The sequence below is a fragment of the Myotis nattereri genome, assembly GCF_964212035.1.
Source record: "Myotis nattereri genome assembly, chromosome: 14".
Lineage (NCBI taxonomy): Eukaryota > Metazoa > Chordata > Mammalia > Chiroptera > Vespertilionidae > Myotis > Myotis nattereri.
In genome coordinates, this window is record NC_138089.1 from 27623754 (window position 1) to 27646203 (window position 22450).

At 37.9% G+C, this 22450-nt stretch overlaps 1 pseudogene across 1 annotated transcript; it reads right to left on the bottom strand.

The window, feature by feature from the left end:
- Positions 1–2581: 2581 nt before the first annotated feature.
- LOC308530154 (large ribosomal subunit protein eL18-like) lies at positions 2582–3105 on the bottom strand (annotated as a pseudogene). The gene has a single exon. The product of its transcript is annotated as a large ribosomal subunit protein eL18-like (transcript).
- Positions 3106–22450: the final 19345 nt, after the last annotated feature.

Genomic DNA, 22450 nt, shown 5'->3' on the forward strand with positions numbered 1-22450 from the left:
CAGACATTGGGTACTCTTTTTGTGTCTGGCTTCTCTTTCTTAGCACAATATTTTTGAGAATCATCCATGTGCATATACCAATAGTTCATTCCTTTCTATTGCTGAATGGTAGTCCATTATATACCATAATTGGTTTAACCATTTATCTGGTAATGGGTATCTGAGTTGTTTACAGCTTTTAGCTCTTATAAGTGAAAGTACCATAAACATCCATTGACAAGTCTTTGTGTGGATATGTTTTTATTTTTCTTGAAGAGTACCTAGGAGTGAAATTTATGTGTCAGATGGTAAGAATACAATAACTTTCTAGAAGACTGCCAAATAGTTTTCCAAGGTGGTTGAATTGTATTACACCCCCACCAGCAATGTATCGCAGTCCTGGATGTTCTATCCTTGTCAAAACTTGATAGTATGTCTTTTTAATTTTAGCTGTTCTAGGGGGTGTATGGTGGTATCTTATTTTGGTTTTAAGTTGGATATTTCTAATGACCCATGATGTTAAGCATCTTTTAATGTGCTTATTGATCATTTGTATATCCTCTTTTATGAAGTATCTATTTAAACCTTTTGTCCATTTAAAAATAATTTGTTTCTTTGCCTTCTTAATATGTAAGAGTTTATTATATTTTATGGATACAAATCTCTTGTCAGATATATGTATAATGAATATATTCTTTCAATTTTTGGATTGTCTCTTTTTTTTAGTGTTAGCAGTTCCTGTGACTTTATTACCAGTAGAAATCATAGATATTTCAGATCTATTAAGATGTTGCAGTTATTTCAAAATGTCACTAATCTCATCGTTACTTCGAAATTACAGCAATTAATGAGGCCTACTACTAGATCTTGTTAGTTAATATGTTAAAAAAAATAAGCATTCTCTATTACCATACCACTAATTTATTTTTTAAAATATTTTGAAACTATATTTTAATACCTATAGAGGTTTTCTTTATGCTCCTGCATATTTTATTATAATATTTAAAACTTTGTTCTAAAAAAAATAATTGATCTACTACTTGACAAAGACATACATACACCTTGTTCTGGGAATGGTTCACCAAACATCAGAAGGATTCACAAAAACATCAGAAGACACAAGAAAAGATGCCGAACCTGGAGAAGGAAGCCCTGTGGGCAAACTAAACTTTCTGTTTTAAAATCCCAGAGCTATGAAACATTTTCCCTAGTGCTGGTCGGACTGAGGCCCTTCCAAATATTTTCTCATCTCCTTTTTTAATCGTTCAATGGACATTTATTTAACATCTAAAGAGTGCCACACAAACTGTGAAAATGAAGCCAAGACAGCCCTGGTAAGGGAACTGCTGACCTGGCAGGTGAGAGGAGGAGGTAGGCAGACCCAAGGAGCAGGACTCAGAGAAAACACACGTCCCAGCGCTGCTTCTGTGAAATTCATGGACACTCCTCCCTAAGGGAGAAATGCCATCAGAATAATTCATGGTTCCCCCAGCATATCTTTTATTTCTCTATGGCTCGTCTTTTCATTTTCTTCTAAGGGCGGAAGATTATAATTTTGATGAGATCAAATTTTTCTTCATTTTTCTCTTATGGTTGGTTCTTTTTGCATCTTACATAGGAAATCTTTGCTTATCTTAAGGCTGTGAAAATTTTTCTCCTAAGATTATTTCTAGACTTTAGTGTTTTTTATTTTATATATAGATCCATGTTCAAATTTGAGTTAGCTTTGCAAGATGAAGGTTGAGGTTCATTTTTTCCTACAGATACCCAGTTATTGTAGCAGCATTTGTTGAAAAGCCTATTCCCACTGAATTACCTTGAACTTTTGGTTGAAAATAAATTCTCTCTCTCTCTCTCTCTCTCTCTCTCTCTCTCTCTCTCTCTCTCTCTCTCTCCTTTTGTTTCATTGACATATAGGTCATGCCAATACCACACTGTCTTGATAATAGCTTTATACTAAGTCTTAAAGTCAGGTAATATAATTTCAAAATTTTTTTGGCTACTAAAGATATTTTATGTTTCCATGTAATTTTCAGATTCAGTTAGTCAACTTAATTTTTTTAGAAAGCCTGTTGGGACTTCAATTTGTGTTACGTTGAATCTATAGTTGAGAAGAATTGAGTCTTTTAATTCATGAACATGGTTTCTCTTTTCATTTATCTTAAATATGTTTGTAGTTTCCAGTGTATAGGTCTTTCATATATCTTGTCAAATACTTCCCTATGTAATATATGTTTGGGAATATTATCATAAATGTACTTTAATTTTTTTTCTTTCCAATTGTTCCTCTCTAGTATGTAGAAATACAAATGAATTTTTAAGCATCCAAAATCTTTTTTTTAATCCTCACCCTAGAATATGTGTTTTTTTAAAAATTGATTTTGAGAGAGAGAGGAAGGAGAGAGAGAGAGAGAGAGAGAGAGAGAGAGAGAGAGAGAGAGAGAGAGAGAAACATTAATGTAAGAGAGAAACATCAATCATAGGTATGTTCCCTGACTTGTAATCGAACCACAACCTTTTGGTGTACAGGATGACACTCCAGAAAACTGAGCCACCCAGCCAGGGTTCCAAAATCTTTTTAATAACAAGATAGGATCTGGAATTAGTTTTTGTAGCCTGGATTGACCCACTGGCCTCTCCCTCGAGGAAACTTCTGGCCCTTGGTAAGTAGGTATGGTTTGGTGTGGTTGTGAGGGGTTCCTGGAGCCTTGCCAAAATGCTTGTACACTTCTCCACCCTTTCAAGGACCAGAAAGCAGGCTGGTGCCACAGCCCTTAGGGAATCCAGGGCCAGTTGGTCGAAGGTGAGGATTTTGCCCCCAGCCTTGAGGATGCAGCTCAGGCACGGCTGCTCACAGTAAATGCACACATCTTCAGTTTGGCACCTCCTAGACAAACATGTCATTGGTTATAGTCCTTACAACCACAGAGGTTTTGCCATCCTGGCCAGGAAGTTTCAACTTCTGGATCATCCAGGAAAGGGACAGAGGTGGCCAGTTGGTGTGACTCATGAACAACCTCTTCAGCATGACTTGGTTAAAGGTGGAGTTGGTTTGTCTGGCCAGAAACCTGTACAGCTTACCAATAGCCTTAGATAGTAGATATCCTGGCTCTTGGGCTCTTTGCACCATTATGCTAAGTGAAATAAGCCAGTCACAGAAAGGCAAATACTTTATGATTCCACTTATATGAAGTACCTAAAATAGTCAAATTCATAGAGTCAGAGTGTAATGGTGGTTGCCAGAGGTTCAGGGAGGAGGGATCTACTAATTAATGGGCGTAAAATTTCATTTAAACAAGATGAATACATTCTAGAGATCTGCTTGCTATACAATATTGTACCTATAGTCAACAAAACTGTATTGTACACTTTAAAATTTCCCAAGAGGGTAGATCTCATGTTAAGAGTTCTCCCTACAATAATAATAAAAAAAAGGATTAGGGGATTGTTTTCAGGGTATAAAGTTCTTATAGGAATGTTAAGACTTCAAGGTAAAAGAAAAAAATTGAAGTCCTGTTCTTTAATGACTTTCAGGTTTTCAGCATATGTCTAGTTCTTTCACTTTATGAATGGAAAAGGTGGCATGTATCCAGTGGCTTAATCTAAGGTGTCAACAACCTCTGAAGCTATTGAAATAAGAGGAGTGCCCACAATTACTAAAGATCTTCCGGTGATAAAAAAAGAAATTGCATAAACGTCTGGCTACATGCATCAGAATGATTCAGCGTTTCACACACACACAAAAAAATTGATTTCTATTGATTTTCCAGTTAGGTAAATTTTCAGGAACACTTTCTCTTCGTACTTAGCTGAGCCAGTTGAAAGGGAACAACTGCTTACTCCCATAGACGTCATAGCTTCTGAAAGCTGGTCAGAGATCTGCTTTTACTATGTCTTCTTTATCTCCACTTTTCTCTCAGTAGATAAGAGACTGAATGGATGATTTAGCCAGAGCAGAATTCTACCTGTTGGTAGAAAGTTTTACTAAGCTAGGTTCGCAAGAATGAGATGATTGCTGAGGGCAATGAGCATGCTCCAAACTGCTTGCAATTTAATTGTTTAATTCACCTGAAAGAATCTGTACCTAAGCCTCTTGCTTATCAAGTGTACTCCCTAGGGGACCTGATTAAGGAAGGAAATAGGATATAGAGCCACTGCCATTGATCTGCGGTATGGTGTGAACATCTCCCTACTAAAGCCTTGGTTGAAGCCATGCCTATTAACCTTTAATTTCCATGTCCATGCATAGAGTAAAAACTTGGCTATCCAGATCCTTCAGAGAATGGGGTGGATCCTGGATAGCTATGAATAAGCAATCTTTCTGAAATTTGTTTCTCCTTATAAACTAAATGTATAGGATATTATTTTCTTCTTTTCACATATATAAGTATATATATAATTTCTGAGAGGAAGGGAGAAGGAGAGAGAGAGAAACATCAATGATGAGAGAGAATCATCAATGGGCTGCCTCCTGCACGCTCCCCACTGGGGATGGAGCTCACAACCCAGGCATGAGCCATGGCCTCTTGGTCCATAGGTCGACACTCAACCACTGAGCCACACCAGCTGGGCTAGAATATCGTTTTCTTGAAGATCTAATCATTATAAGTATCAATCACAGTGATAGTCTGTAATGCAATGATGCCCTTAGGCATAGTGAGATGTCAGGACACATTTTCTCTATGATACTAAATGTTTCCAGACTCTTGTGCCCTTTAAGATTTTTTCTCCCTCGTGATATTCTTTGACTCTTCCCTCAAAGATACATTGTTAGTGACCAAAACTTCCTGTATTGAGAAATTTAAAAAATATTTGTCTTATTATTTCTCACTGAATATGGACATAGACAATATATTGCCAGGTTTCTTGTGTAGAGATCCCTATGAATCAAGTTCACTAGCTTTAGTGAATAGACTTGGAGACATCTATTTCATCTGCTCAAAGGCATTTTTACTCAGTTTATTTTTCAGAAGATATTTCCAAATAGATGAGGTTGCTTGGGAGCTGAGCTCTTATTCATTAAAATTTTGTTACTATTTTATATAGTTTTTTACACAGTGAAGAGTTAATTCCCATACTATCAAGCAAAGTAGTGAATGCGGTGGTGCAGGACCCTAAATGCACCCCTACCCCTCATCAGGACTGATGTATTCCTTCCCCCAGCAGCTGACAGTCAGTATTGGCTGTTTAAAGCCACAGGCGAGTTTCTCTCTGGGAATTGCCCTCAGGCAAAGGGAGCTGTTTTACCCAAGGTTATGCTCCCTCCCCGGTGCAGCTCACATCCAGTGACCAGTTTATGTGAATGTACAAAGACCCAGGCTTCTTTTCTTGACTCGAAATAACTTTGAAAGGCCATCCCAGTTCCGGAACTTCCTGCGGGATTGTCTCAAGTCTTTGTTGTAACTGCATCATAGCTCAACTTTTGCCCAATCTTGCTTCCCTCACTCCTTTCAAGTGTTGCTCTTGAGAGAATTCTCTTGAACCTCCTGCAGGCAAATCTCCATCTCAGAGTCTGTCTCTCAGGGAACCCACCCTAAGAGAGGCAGTCATCAGTTCCTCCACCAACTGCAGCCTGCCTAGCATTATCCTTCACAGTGCCATGACATGAATGCTATGTGTTAGAATAGTACCCTATCTTGCCCTTCTTCTGCAACAATGCATTGATTTCCATATTTTCTATAGAATTCCTTCTTTGAGAAGAGATACTGAAGTTATAAAAATTAGGCTTCCAAAGATAGATTATAGGCTAAAATTTGTTCAGATAACCACCTTTATTGAAGAGGTTTTGTCTTTGCTTACAGCCTATGAAGTATCAAGGATTTTTTGTTATATTATTTCTTCAGTGTTAGAAATGTTCATTTTGATAATCCTCTATGTTTTCTTGATTCTTTTAAACTAAAGTTTATGGTCCAAAGGAAATATTTAAGAACACCGGGGCCTTCTTCAAATTCTCAAGTGCTCATATTTTTGCTGCTGAAATTTAGACAAGTATTCTATACCTCATCCTTTTCTTTGATTTAAGGTCTTTATCCTACTATTTTGATAGATTGCTCTGATAATCTCCCTACCCTATTAATTTTTTAAAATTGAAGTATAGTTGACAGTTGTATCCATTAATTCTAACTGGGAGTTTCTGGTGTTAAGCTATTTAAATATCCTGTTTAATCAAGTTGAATTCAGGGGATTAGAAAAACCATTGCAAAAAATCCCAAGCATGCTAATGTAATACAAATTTTAATTTACTTAAACAAAAAAAAAATGTATCAGTAATCAAAACCAGGATACCATAAACTAATGCCACCTAGTTCACAGACTGGTAGACATAGAAGAAACCTTAGGGATTTTCTAATCTGAGGACCTTGTTCTATAGATGAAACTCAGGGAGAAGTGAATTCCTCAGAGTGTGGCAACAAAAGTTGGAATATGACTATTGATTCAGAAATCTTACTACCCTACCACATAACCACTGAATTCCTTTTGCTTTCTCTCCAAATCACTCCATGAACCCAGAGCATTTTCTTGACTCAATATTTTGGAGACCACAGTTATTTTAACTTCATTGCTCTTTTAACCTCAAGTGGGTTTCTGCTATCCCTGCTGCTTAATTCAGTTATGCAATCCACCAACATAATTTAACCAACACAAGTTAGCTTGGGTGAGAAAATATTTAATCACTTTCATTGATATCAGGTTGTGGTGTTTTGTTTTGTTTTTAAGAATAACCTGATAAGACCTTTTATAAGCTCCACTTGAACCCAATGTACTAAAATAATTATCAGATAATATGCATGTTCCTTTTATAAAGTATCTCACATAATATGCTTCTTTGTGTGAATTTTAGTCTGATTTGTAGTAAGATAAAACTTTTCTGATCAAAAAGTACATGCAAATTGGTTCATTTCCATATACTTAGGATTCATCCATGGTAAATGGTTAGCTAAATGAGTAACAAACAAATATCCAATTATACAAATATTGTATAATGGAAAGTCATCAGGTTGAGCTTTCAACCTGAATAAGAGTCTTAACATTACTCAAGAAAGATAAGGGTGGTGCCAAGTGGAGGGAGCAGGGACTCTGATTCTCACAAATATTTTCCTTTCATATCTCTGGTCTTTGTCAATCTATTTAGAGAAACTAAGACAGACAGGCAATTGACAGTTTCTTGCAGCAAATTATTTTGCTTAGAAATCCTGTATAGCAGGTATTGCCTGATTTAGCTGGAAATGATAAACTAGCAATGTAGTTATTCAAGTTAGAAGGACCTGAAAGAGCATAAAGCTACCTGCTATGTTGTCATGGTATCTCCTTAAGAAAGTGATAAAGAACTTCAGTTGGAATGGGGAGTAGTTTGCAATGTTTCCTTTGGCCTTCAGCATGACACAAAGAACTAGAATTATCCAAAGCCTTACATTTGGGTTAAACCACCCAGAGAAGAAGCCAAATCCTTGCCTATAACTCCATTCTTCAGCTACATCTCCAAAGATATCACAGATCTACAAATGTTTCAGTTATAGAAATGTTTTCCAGTTCCCTGACTTCTTAGGAAGTTTTCTCATATGCCTTGTGTTAGTGAATCTGATCTTGCATCTTATTTTTGCCTGAAGTAAATGGACCACAACAGAATGAACCACATCCTTACTTTGGGGTTGGTAGATACTGGCACCTATGCCACTATGGGCATTTCAGCATCATGATACTTCCCTGGAGTCAGGCATCTCATTTAGATACTCTTGACCCTCCTTCTGCACCACCACCATCACCACCAGCAACACCACCCTCCTGGCATTCTTTACTGAGATTCAGGCTGAGACCTGCTTCCTTACAAAGGACTTGTTTCCTTCCTATTTGGCATATCCCAGGAAGAAATCACGTTTCATAATGTTTTTCTCCTTTTGTTCTCAGATGTTAAGTTGGCTCCCTGCAGTGCATGGCAACATCAGAACACCTGGGGCAGAGCTGGCTCCCAGACCAACAAAGTTGCCAACAAACTTGCTTAGGATTTCTCTGCAGTGGAAATTTTGGGAATTTGGCCTGTTTGGAAATACCAGAGATAACTTTGGGGTGGGGAGGAGGGGGGTAGTGTCAACACTTCCTATTAGAACAAGACAGAAAACCACATGGATCATTTTAAAGAAGCCAAGCTTTTGACTGAATGTGAGAGGAAATGGTTTAGAAAAGGCCAGAGGTCACTGGCCCCTTCTTGCTCAGTATACTTTGGCTTTGCTTTCTCAGTCATGATTGGAAAAGGCTCTGTCACTAACCTTCTGTCAAGATGCTCACTGTATAACCTGGGGTCCATTATTTACTCTTGAGGGAAGTGAAAAATCTACCTAATCTATGTAGAACAAGAAGTTGTTCCCTCACTCTTTCTTTTTAATTACCAAATATGTTGATTCATCAAAGTCCAAACTTTTGCTGGCACCATCTTGGCCTCTCAGACCCTACCTTGACCTTTCACGGTCATCTCCATAAAAGCTATGGGTGAGTCAGCTGAAATGGGAAAGTAAAGAGGTGTGTTTCTGGTTCCTGCACTCAAGATTCTGAGCAATGAATAACTGCAAACAAAGTCTTTCAACCTGAAACTCTCAAGGGCAGGGTGTGGGACGGTGTGTGGCATGGTGCATGTTCAGCAGGTTGGACATGTGTACTTTCCTTCCATTTAATAATTGGAAAGGAATTAACTTTCCCCTCTGAACTGTGGTCCAGCTTCTGATGCTGTTTGTGGAAAATGCCACTGAGACAACACCAGTCTCCAAAACCCTTGTGTTTTCTGGCCAGGGATGCAGCATTCCCTCTTTTCCTGCAGTGATTTTTTTTTTTCCTAGTTGCTCCTGTCCTAGAATATTTATTAATTAAACTTGGGTTTTCTAGTTGATTTTATAGAAAGATTATTTTCCACATATTGAAGTTAAACATGTTGGTTAACAGTTCATTGACACCAAGGACACAGACAGAAAAGCTCTTTGCCTCCATGCTGTGTAGTTTGACTGCAGAAACCTACCTTTCGTGCAAATCTTCAAGTTCTGCATAACTAAAGGAAATTATCTGCAAGCCAACAGAGAAGACAACATCACTCCTGTCATATCTCTGTGGAATGTTGCTAGGTAAGAAACAAAAATTGTTCATCTAAAGCCCATGGAGTCTAGTAGTCTGCCCCTCATGAAGGGCCAGCAAATATTTTGTAGGAATCCTGGGTCATTTACCTTAATGTGGGGCTTTAAAAGTTTTAAAAGACATTATGAAATGTGAATTCTATCTATTTGGCAGTGAGGGATGGTGTGGTATTAGGTTAAAATATACAAACACACACACTCACACTCACCCACTTCTGTAAAGACAAGTTTTAACCTGAATCTATGAACTCCTGGTTAAGTCCCAGGAGAAAGAAAGAGAAACTGTGTAGAGTGGGGTTTCAGCACGTGGACTTCAGTCAGACTGCCCACATTCAGATCCTAGCTCCTTTACTTAGCAAGTATGAGACTTTGGGCAAGTTACTTAATCTCTTGGTGCTTCTATTACTTCATCTGTAAATTGGGAACAATAGTAGGCCCCACCTCATAAGGTTATTATGAGTATTAAATTAATATTTGTAAAGTGCTTAGAAGAGTGCTTGGCACATAATGAGCTCTGTATAGGTAAGTAAATAAAATAAAGGTGTGTGTTACAACTGTATTAGTGAGCTCAGGCTGCCATAACAAAATACACCACAGATAGGGCGGCTTAAAAACAGAAATTTATAGTGTTTCACAGTTCTGAAAGCTGGAAGTCTGAGATCAAAATAACCACAGGGCTGGTTTCTAATGAGGGCTGTGAGGGGAAAATCTGTGCCTAACTTCTCACCTTGGCTTGTAAATGGCCATCTTCTCCCTCATGTATATGTCTGTGTCCTTCTTATAAGGACACCAATAATCACCTCTGTAAAGATGCTGTTAGCAAATAAGCTCACAGTCTGAAGTACTGGGGGTAACGACTTAAGTGTAAGAATTTGAGGGGCATACAGTTAAGCCCATAAAACAATAATTTTAACAAGGGTTCTTCTAGCTCCAGAGGGACTTCAGGAGTTGAAGTAGCCGCATGTAATAGCAGCTACCAAACCACGTGGGAGAGAGCTCTTTCATCTGCATGTTTCTCCATTAAGCCTATTATATACATCTACCAGACGCTTATTTAAAACTCTACCTATGGCCTCTGCCTCTCCCCAGGACTTAATGAGTTCGACAAGTCCATACTATTTCTTCAGAGCAGCATATTTCTTAAGTGTCAAGTTTGGCTTATTTAATTGGTCCAGAGCCTATTTCTGAGATCTTCCTCGTTCCAGTGTCCCTTCATTAAAATTACTTTGATGGAGTTTTCATAATCCTTTATCTTTCCAGAAGAGGGGTTTTAACCATTTATTACTGCTTATATATACTCAACATATTTTTTGAATAATTAAAAATTATTGTTTCTAATTTTTCTTCATGCTTGCCTTCATGGGTAAAATATAGAACTCTCTGTACCATGTTATACATGCATGAGCTTTAGCTTGTGAGTGACTGGATATGTTATTGTCCACTAGGCCAAAAAAAAAAAAAAATCCAGTGTTCTGAATGGGGAAGGAAGACAGAGACATCATGCTGCCATTCTGCCAGCTAAGGATTTCTGTTCAGTCCTGACTGGGGCCTCTTATGAGCACCATCCACCTCCTCTCTTCCCCCTAAAGCAACTGCTGTATAGGTTTTTGTTTTCATTTCTAGGTAATTTCATTGGAAACCTGGCAATAGCAACAAATATTAGATGAAGGGCTTTGTGTTTACAGATGAAATCTGTGTTGCAGTATACTGTAGTGTTGCAAAATTGGAAAAGATGTAATCAAATAAGGTGATACACATAAAAATGTTAGTATTCTGAAGAAAAATATGTTCACAGAAATTATTTATTTGTTATATTCATATGAAATCAGTATTCATTGACACATGGCTCTAATGACACATATATGAAAAACCATATACTAGATGATCTAGTTGATTATTTAAGCATAAAATAGATTGTGTTAAACCTTTCAAAAACAGAAATGGCTAAAGACATATCGTGGGATTAAGCAATTATTGAAATAGTAGTGAAACCCTAGTATAACTTAGGATAAATTGAAAGAAATTTTTAAAAATCAATAATCCCCCAAAACCTGGGACACAGTTGATTAAGTTTTGAGCTTCTTAAGAGAAGTACCATTGTCTTATATTGCTCTTTTTAAAACATAATTCTAGAAATACATAAGTGCCCAATGAATACATATTTGTGCATTAAAAATATTTGATTGAGACTATGGTTTAAAAGAGACAATCAGAGTTTATCTATAGGAAACTTATAAAATTCATTATGTGTCAATAAAACTCATTGAAAATCTGAAGGGATTCATAAAAGGAGTTCAAAAGTAGAGGGCTTTTTCTCTTTAAAGGATCATTTACGCAAAGGAGGCAAATTCAAAATGCTCTCATACAAGTGAGGAATATTCTACTTGATTTGAGATAATAATTTAACCCTCCTGCAATATAAAAAGAGAGAATAAGAAACCAGAGACCTTAGAAGGATATTCACCTGGGCCAAATCCCTCATTTTACAGATGTACAGAGTTTCAGCGATATTAACTAACTTGTCCAAGATCATACAGTTAACTGGATACCAAGCTGTTAAATTAATTTCCATCTGCTATGCTTCCTCCTTTTCTCCTGATGATTTAAATAGTAAATAAATAATTTAAAATATACTTTAGTTTGCCAATGTGTACAATTAAGGAAAATGGAAAGGTACCAGTAGAAATGGAAAGCATGTATAATAGCCAATAGGTGAAAGCACCCCAAGTGTCCATCAGTGAATAAATGGATAAACCAAGTGTGGTCTATATGTACAATGGAATATTATTCAGTCTGAAAGAGGAATAAGATTCTGCACATGCTACAACATGGACATTAAGTGAAATGGCCAGTCACAAAAGGACAAGTACAGTAAGGTTCCACTTATACTAGGTCCCTACAGCAGTCAAATTTATAGAGACAGAATGTAGAATGGCGGTTGCTGAGGGCTGAGAAGAGGGGAAATGGGGGGCTGTTATTTATTGGGTGAAGTTTCAGTTTTACAAGATGAAAACATTCTGGAGATTGATTACATATCAATGTGGATATAATTAATACTATTGAACTGTATATTTAGAAATAGTTAAGAGGATAAATTTTATGTTATGTGTTTTTTAGCTACAATTAAAAGAAAAAGGAAAGAAGAAACAAACACAAAATGACGAGAGAAAAAGATAAAGAGGGCACAATGCCAAAAAGAGCGAGAGGAAAGAGCAAAGATGAGTACTGTTTTTCCCAACCACAGAGCTCCTCACCATCACACGCCCCACCCCCAAATCCAGTCTGCAGTTCTGATTCTTAGTTGCACTTATTGTATTTATCCATCTGCTTACCAAACTCATTCTGCTGTGTATACCAGAAGTCCCTGCTCTGCTATCAAATTCCTGATTCCAATTTCTACACACACACACACACACACACACACACACACACACACACAAAATGGTAGGTCAAAACCTTCCTCCAGTTCTGCAGTCCTCTCCTTCCTAGGGTTGATCTTTCACCAAAGCCAAAATCCTTGTCATCCCTTCTACCCTCTAGGTGGTCAAGGGCCAAAACTAAACCAAACTGTGAAGATAACACTTATTTAGGAGTCTTCTTACCTCTCCTTCTTCCCCTTGCTTTGGCTGCCCAGTGCCCTCATATAGCTCGTGGGCAGACAAGAGATACTACTCAACTCTGAGATTCCTGGGTCAGTGCCCTTATTTTAAACAACTTCCTCTACATGGTTCATTCACCATCTCCTTCCCACTTCCCACTAGTGTCACCATCACTCCTACACACTCACTATCCAGATTTTCTCTTAGGCAACTATCATGCTAAAAATAGAATTAGACTACAGAAGTCATACTGTAGAAGTATGGAAAGATAACAGTTCATTAATATGTAATCTTCCAGAGAATACTATATTTGCATTGTAGTAGGTGACAGTTCAAATGGCCATCTCTTTAATGATGAAATTTTAGCTTTAAGAGATAGGCCTTTGGGTCTGTGACTTGGAGGTGCAAGACCTTTGAGGAACATGTCCAAGGGGCACTGAGCTCTGCCTCTTCTTCCTTTTTTCCTGCTTTCTCACTCCTGAAACAGCTGCCCACTTCTCTTAACAGTGTCACCTTAGAGGGAAACATTTGCAATGTTCTGATGCTTACTTAGCTCCATAGTCAGAAAATTAAAATGACAAAGTTCCCACTTTTGAGTTATCCATATTTACTGACATGCCTGGCTCAAAATTGCTGCTTATTCAGGTGGTTGATTCTGAAAAATTCTCATTAGCAGACTTCAAAAGAAGGGCCAGATGAAACGTAATTTTAAATTCCTGGTAAAGATTCAGCTTCTTCCTCATGGAAACTTTTCCTAAAAGCCTGTTGCTTTGCAAAGGATGCAAATTCTTGTTTGAGCTCTATTGTTAAAAATTTTCTCTATGTTTTGTTGGAGAAACTAGTGAGCGGTGATACATGGTGGTAGAAAAGGAATGGAGAGTACTGAATAACAAGGATTAGCTCCTTATTTTCCTGGGTGGCAACTGGGCTGATGTGATTTTTAAAACTATTTGTTTCTAATACAACTGGGTACGCATGGATTATAAAGGTGAACTCCTTCACTGAAAAGCATTTCAATGCATAGCACATATGTCTTTCTAAATTACCAAAAGAAGTTGAAGCACTGGGGTCAAGTGTACCTGGCCTTATTGATAAGGAGACTGGTTAGTCATTCTAAATGCAATAATATAAAGATGTGCAGCTCCCCCATGCCTATATATATATATATACACACTAGAGGCCCGGTGCCCCAACTGCCCCCTCCCTGCCGGCCTGGTTGCTCCTAACCCCCCCCCCCCCCCCCCCCCCGCGCTGGCCTGGTTGCCCCAACTGCCCTTCCCACCAGCCTGGTCACCGCTCACCCCTCCCCTCTGCTGGCCTGGTTGCCCCATGCAGCCTGCTTGTTCAGTCGTTTGGTCATCCTTGGGCCGGCCCTGGGTGGCTGGGCAGCCACCATCCGAGGCTTGCCTGCACCTCGGGCTGGCTCTGGGTGGCTGGGGGGCTGAGGGGACTGGGCACTGCCGTCTTTGAGGGTGGGACAGTCAATTAGCATATTCCCTCCTTATTGGCTGTGGGTGCTGCCATCTTTGAGGGGGGGCAGTCAATTAGCATATTCCCTCCTTATTAGATAGAATATATAATCAGAGAGGAAGGGAGAGGGAGATAGAAACATCAATTATGAGGGAGAATCATTGATTGGCTGCCTCCTGCATGCCCCCAACTGGGGATTGAGCCCGCGACCCAGGGATGTGCCCTGATTGCCCTGACTGGGATTTGAGAATCGAACTGAACCATGACCTCATGACCTCCTGGTTCATAGGTCTATGCTCAACCACTGAGCCACGCCGGCTGGGCTCCCCTTATGCCTTTTTTAAAAAAATAAATCTTTATTATTGAAAGTATTACATATGTTCCCCTTCCTCCTCCCCCCCACCCCATCAATCCCCTCTAGTCCATCCCAGGCCTTCATCACCCTATTGTCTGTGTCCATGGGTTATGCATATATTCACATAAGGTCTTTGGTTGATTACCTCCCACCCACCCACCCTCCCCACCTTCCCTCTGAGATTCCATACTTTGTTCCATGCTTCCATGTCTCTGGAATCATTCCAGTCATCAGTTTATTTTGTTAATTAGATCCACACATGAGTAAGATCATGGATACTTGTCTTTCTCTAGCTGACTTCTTTCACTTAGCATAAGTGACCTCACCAGGTCCCTCCATGCTGTCTCAAAGGGTAAGAGATTCTTCTTTTTTACTGCTGCATAGTATTCCATGGTATAAATGTACCACAGCTTTTTTATCCACTCATCTGCTGATGGGCACTTAGGCTGTATCCAGATCTTAGCTATTGCAAATTGTGGTACTATGAACATAGGGATGCATACATTCTTTCTGATTGGTGTTTCAGGTTTCTTAGGATATATTCCTAGGAATGGGATCACTGGGTCAAATGACAGTTCCATATTTAATTTTTTGAGGAAACTCCATACTGTTTTCCATAATGGCTGCACCAGTCCCACCAGCAGTGTACTAGGGTTCCCTTTTCTCCACATTCTCGCCAGCACTTGTCATTTGTTGATTTGTTGATGTTAGCCATTCTGACAGATGTGAGGTGATACCTCATTGTCGTTTTAATTTGCATCTCTCTGATGATCGGTGACTTTGAGCATTTTTTCATATGTCCCTTGGCCATCTGTATGTCCACTTTGGAGAAGTGTCTATTTAGGTCCTTTGACCGTTTTTTAATTGGATTGTTTGTTTTCCTTTTGTTAAGTTGTATAAGTTCCTTATATATTTTGGATATTAACCCTTTATCAGATGTATCATTGCCAAATATGTTCTCCCATACAGTAGGCTCCCTTTTTACTTTGTTGATGGTTTCTTTTGCTGTGCAGAAGCTTTTAATTTTGATGTAGTCTCATTCATTTATTTTCCCCTTAGTTTCCATTGCCCTAGGACAGTGGTCGGCAAACTGCAGCTCGGCAAACTGCGGCTCGCGAGCCACATGCAGCTCTTTGGCCCCTTGAGTGTGGCTCTTCCACAAAATACCGACTTCTGTGCATGGGCCACGGAGTTTCAATCGCACTGTGCATGTGCGCCCGCATGTGGTATTTTGTGGAAGAGCCACACTCAAGGGGCCAAAGAGCCACATGTGGCTCGCGAGCCGTGGTTTGCCAACCATGGCCCTAGGAGATATATCTGTAAACATATTGCTACGAGAGATGTCTGAGATTTTGCTGCTTATGGTTTCTTCTAGGATTTTTATGGTTTCACAACTTACATTTAAGTCTTTTATCCATTTTGAGTTTATTCTTATGTATGGTGTAAGTTGGTGGTCTAGTTTCATTTTTTTGCATGTATCTGTCCAATTTTCCCAACACCATTTATTGAAGAGACTCTCTTGACTCCATTGTATGCTCTGGCCACTTTTGTCAAATATTAATTGATCCCCCTGTGCCTTTTTATTTTTTAATTTAATTAATTAATTTATTTATTTAAAATATATCTTACTGATTTTTTACAGAGAGGAAGGGAGAGAGATAGAGAGTTAGAAACATCGATGAGAGAGAAACATCGATCAGCTGCCTCCCGCACACCTCCCACTGGGGATATGCCCGCAACCCAGGCACATGCCCCTGACCGGAACCGAACCCAGGACCCTCCAGTCCGCAGGCCGACGCTCTATCCACTGAGCCAAACCGGCTTTGGCCCCCTGTGCCTTTTTAATGACAGCTCATCTTTTATTCTCTAGTAAGGCACCCAAATATCTGTGTGTCAGTCTTTGTCCTAATAAATAGACTTTCTGTTCTCATTCACCTTGAGTTGTGAGAATAAAAGGTCAGATAATGTTCACTGTTTTTAATTGTACTTGGCTTAAGAGATTCCTCCTTTCATTTTTCCTTTTATTGCTCTTTCCTTTAAGTGCTTTGTCAAATAAAGCAAGAATCTCTCCTATAGCATATTTAAAGCCACCCCCATATTCCTAGCACCAACACAAAGCAGGAGAAAGTTCAAAATGAGCATTTGTTTTCTAAGGAAGAACAGTACAAATAAATCATCTCTCTAACACAGACTGCAATCAATGAAGCATAAAAAAAAAAAAAAAAGTAATCACCAAGCTCTAATGGCGCTTGATAGTTAAAAAAGGCAAATCCAATTCTATAAGAAGAGGAGTTGAATTAACATGCTGGGTAATCCAATGAAGTTTCCAGTAATTCTGCTGTTTTCCTACTCTCAGTCATTTTATTTTTGTTCTTTGCTTATCATTTGGAATGATGACTCATATTTGGTATGGGCAGTTACCTTTGGTTATTCAACTTTCATTTTAGATTCAAGTTACATTGCAACTTTTCCAAGAGTATGGGATTCCTTTTCTAGGAAACATGTTATGGCAAATCCTAGAGACCATAAACATAAGTCTTATTTATGAACAAGTTACCTCCTTTTATTTCCTAAAATATTTTTTCTTTTAAATACACTTTAACAAGAAAAAATACCACAGTATTTAACATGTATTTCACCTTGTTTTTTTTTTTTAATCTACTTGAATTCCATTTTTTGAATGGACTAAGTAAAGCCTGGCTATTAGGGGCCAGGCATGAAAGATGCCTTTCCTAGATTCCCTCTAACTTATAACTTGCCCAAAATTATAGAAACGTAAAGACGTACTCAGGATTACAACCTATGTACAAATCTTAAATCCAAATTTAATATTCTTTTTATTGAACTATTTTGCCACAACATTTGCCTAGGGATGGACCCTGAAGTGATTTAATTGATTTTCTTCTGCAAACACCAATATTTTATTCTTGGTCTTTGAAAGGAAGAGTAAAACAGAAATAACAGAGGTTTTTATAAAGATTTTTAAATGCCAGGCATTAAAATGGCTACACCTGTGCTATATTTTATAATTGTTGTCATCATCACATTGAAAAACACTTATTAAGCCATCAACTCTGTGTGGTGCTGTAGTAAGCAGTGTATAAAGAGAACTACATGGAGACAATTCCCATTTCACTAGGTGGCAAAGAGAAGCTAAAACAGAGTCACAACATGAAGAATATAGATTTGTTCCAGTGGGTGAAGAATTATAAAGATTAAGAATTATGAAGATTAAAGTGTGTAGTTTTTTATTTTGTTTTCACAGTTAAAACTGTTTGAAAGCAAAATAATCAAGGCCCTGGCTGGGTAGCTCAGTTGATTAGGGCATTGTTGAAACACACAAGATTTCGGGTTTGATCCCTGGTCAGGTCACTTATAAGAATCAACCAGTGGATGCATAAATAAGTGGAACACAAATCAATGTCTCTGTCTCTCTGTCTCTCCTTCCTCTCTCTCTTTAAAATCAGTTTTTTAAAATGTTAAGGTAAAAAACAAAATAATCATACAACTGTGAAAGTGGAAGAAACCTTAAAGATCATCCAGACCAAACTTTTAAAAAATTCTTTATTGTTTAAAGTATTACATGAGTCTCCTTTCCCCACATTGACCTCTCACCTGCCCCTCCTCCCCCAAGCACAATCCCTCACCCCACTACTGTCTGTATCTATTGGTTTTGCTCATATGCATGCATACAAGTCCTTTGGTTGATCTTTCACCCCCTCACTCCCTGCTTTCCCTCATAGGTTGTACAGTCTGTCTGATGCTTCTATATCTCTGGCTCTATTTTTGTTCATCAGTTTATGTTGTTCATTATATTCCACAAATGAGTGAGATCATGTGATATATATCTTTCTCTGACTGGCTTATTTCACTTAGCATAATGCTCTCTAGTTCCATCCATGCTGTTGCAAATGGTAATAATTCCTTCTTTTTTTACAATGGCGTAGAATTCCTTGGGATACATTCCTAGAAGTGGGATTACTGGGTGAAATGGAAGTTCCATTTTTTGTTTTTTGAGGAAACACCGTACTGTTCTCCACAGTGGCTGCACCAGTCTGCAGTCCCACCAGCAGTGCAAGAGGGTTCCTTTTTCTCCGTATACTCGCCAGCACTTGTCGTTTGTTGATTTGTTGATGATAGACATTCTGACAGGTGTGAGATGGTACCTCATTGTTGTTTTGATTTACATTTCTCAGTTGATTAGTGACTTTGAGCATGTTTTCATATGTCTCTTGGCCTTCTGTAGGTCCTCTTTCGAAAAGTGTTCATTTAGGACAGCGGTTCTCAACCTGTGGGTCCCGACCCCTTTGGGGGTCGAACAACCCTTTCACAGGGGTCACCTAAGACCATCCATCGGAAAACACATATATAATTACATATTGTTTTTGTGATTAATCACTATGCTTTAATTATGTTCAATTTGTAACAATGAAATTGGGGGTCACCACAACATGAGGAACTGTATTAAAGGGTCACGGCATTAAGAAGGTTGAGAACCACTGATTTAGGACCTTTGCCCATTTTTTGATTGGATTGTTTATCTTCCTTTTGTTAAGTTGTATGAGTTCCCTGTAAATTTTGGAGATTAAACCCTTATCTGAAATATCATTGGCAAATATATTCTCCCATGCAGTGGGCTTTCTTGTTTTGTTGATGGTTTCTTTTGCTGTGCAGAAGCTTTTTATTTTGATGTATTCCCATTTGTTTATTTTCTCCTTAGTTTACATTGTCCTTGGAGCTGTATTGGTAAAGATATTGCTATGACATATGTCTACTATTTTGCTGCCTATGGAGTCTTCTAATATTTTTATGGTTTCCTGTCTTATGTTTAAGTCCTTTATCCATTTTGAGTTTATTTTTGTGTATGGTGTAAGTTAGTGGTCTAGTTTTATTTTTTTTGCAAGTATCTGTCCAATATTCCCAACACCATTTATTGAAGAGACTCTTGACTCCGTTGTATGCTCTTGCCTCCTATGTCAAATATTAATTGAGCATAATGACTTGGGTCAATCTCTGGGTTCTCTGTTCTGTTTCATTGGTCTATATATCTGTTCTTATGCCAGTACCAGGCAGTTTTGAGAACAGTGGCTTTGTAATATAGCTTGATATCTGGTATTGTTATCCCTCCACCATCGTTCTTATTTCTCAATATTGCTGCAGCTAATCAGGGTCTTTTTTTTACTCCAGATGAATTTTTGGAGAGTTTGTTCTGTGTCTTTGAAATATGCTGATGGTATTGTAATGGGGATTGCATTGAATCTATAGATTGCTTTGGGTAGTGTGGACATTTTAATGATGTTGATTCTACCAATCCATGAACACAGTATATTCTTCCATTTGTTTATGTCTTCCTCTATCTCTTTTTTCAGCATCCTGTAATTTTCTGAGTACAGGTCCTTTACCTTGTTTGTTAAATTTATTCCTAGGTATCTTAATTTGTTTGTTGCAATGGTAAATGGGATTGTTTTTTTAGTTTCTCTTTCTGTGAGTTCATTATTGGTGTATGAAAAAGCCATAGATTTCTGGGTGTTAATTTTGTATCCTGCTACATTGCCGAATTCATTTATTAAGTCTAGTAGTTTTTTTTATGGAGTCTTTAGGGTTTTTGATGTACAATATCATGTCATCTGTGAATAATGACAATTTTACTTCTTCTTTTCCAATATGGATATCTTTTATTTCTTCTTATTGTCTGATCGCTATGCAGACCAAACTTTTTATTTTATAGGTCAGAAAACTGCATATGAGAGAGGCAAAGCAACTTGCCCAAAGTTATAGAAAATTAAAGACATGCTCAGGATTACAAAGTAGGTATGCTGAATTCAAATTTAATGTTTTATTCATTGCACTATTTTGCCATAATGTTTTAAAATTATTATAGATGCTATCTCAGATTCAAAAAATTTAAGGTTAGAATTATAGGATTAGTTTAAGAGAAAAACAGGAAAAGATTAGAGGCAAAACAAGAGCATGTCTGGAGGAATGAAAAATTTAAGAGGCAAGTGGGAATAACTTAACAGTCCCTCTTACAAATGAGCAGTGTGCCGTGTGGAATGTAGCAGGGAACATAGCATTGAGTGACAGGATACCTGGTGTCTGCTCTCCTTAGCTCCAGGACTGTGGGTAAGTTATGATCTCTTCCTTCATGATTAAACTGAATTCCCTCAGAGGTGTCCTTTCCTGCTCTCACATGTTACAATTCTATTATTTGATGAGCACCAAAACAGGTAGCTTTGGAAAGATAATCCTATATTGTTATGGATCACATCTGAAAAGATAGTAGTCCTGAACCAAGAAGAATGACTTCTTTTACTAAAAACTTCAGAAACTCAACTGAGATGAAAACAAACAAAAATACTTCCTGATTTTCTGAGTTTCTTTAACACATAGGCAAATTTGGGTTTGGTCTTTAATTACTTATATGTTAGACCCATGCATGGGAGTCCAATTTTTTGTTGTAGTCCATATCTATGTATGTCAAAAAATTAATTACTTTGAGTTATTTGTAAGGAAAACATTTTTCTAATTATTTGTTTAAAATAATTGTAAACCTAAGCTCCAAATTGGGGGTGTTAGGTGAGGTTAGGATAATGTTCCTCTGGTGGAATGGGTGTTCCTCTCTGTTGACTTTCTCCAGGGAAATGGTGTGATTAGAGAGGATATTCATTCTTTTTTTTTTTAATTGGGATGACATTGGTTAATAAAATTATATAGGTTTCAAGTGTACAATTCTATAATATACCATCTATATGTTGCATTGTGTGTTTACCACCCCAAGTCAAGTCTCCTTTGGTGAGTATTTATCCCCCCTTTACCGTCTTCTACCTCCTTTCCTTCTGGTAATCACTTTACTGTTGTCTCTGTCTGAGTTGTTGGGTTTTTTTTGCTTAATCCCATCACCTTTTTCACCCAGCTCCCCAGCCCCAGCCCCAGCCCCTCTGATAGTTGTCAGTCTCTTTATCTATGAATCTGTTTCTATTTTGTTTGTTAGTTTATTTTGTTCATTAGATTCCAGTAAGTGAAATCATATGGTATTTGTCTTCCTCTAACTGGCTATTTCACTTAGCATAATAGTCTCCAGGATCATCAATGCTATTGTAAAAGGTACAATTTCCTTCTTTTTTATGGCCAAGTAGTATTCCATTGAGTAAATGTACCAAGGCATTTTTATCCACTCTTTTACTGATGGGCACTTGGGCAATTCATTCTTGCACTGTCCTTAGAAGAAAAAAGACAAGGTCACATTGGGCTGCTTTCTGTCATGTGTTAAAATACAGTTACTAGGTAGTCCACTTGAGGCCAAACTGACCCTAAAATAAATTCAACAAATTCCTGATCCAGGTTAGGAGCAGGGTGCAAATCAGTTTTGTTTTTTTTTTTCTTGATGTGCTAAAGAAAAGTGCCAAACGTGTGCATATGATTCTTAAAGTATCCAGTTGTAATTCTAACTCATTTCAGCAAAAAGCCAAACTTGTTTAAGGCAGATTTAAACAAGCCATGCACTTTGCACAGCCCATTTCCTGAGATAAAAGCAACGAGCATCTAGCCATCTCATCCCATGTATTTAGAGACAACCTGCAAAGTTCTGTCTGTTTTAGGTTATGTCATTTGTATGTTTTGTCTACATGGCACTAAACTGGACTTAAAATTTTTTATTTTGATGGGATGTTTAATCAAGAAACATTTCCAATCAATAGCATTGATATCATTAGCCTTTGAACATGCATATGCTTCATTTTATTTTAGATTGACATGAGTAAAAAATTTTATAACCATAACATTTTAACTCAGTTTTGCATATTGACTTCCTCTTGCAAGAATTATAGCTTGGCATGCCATAAACTATAAAGCAATTAAAATATCTCTAAAGTTTTTAGAACCTTCTCATTCATTGTCTGCTGACCTGTCTTTTTTTTCTTACATTGAAAATT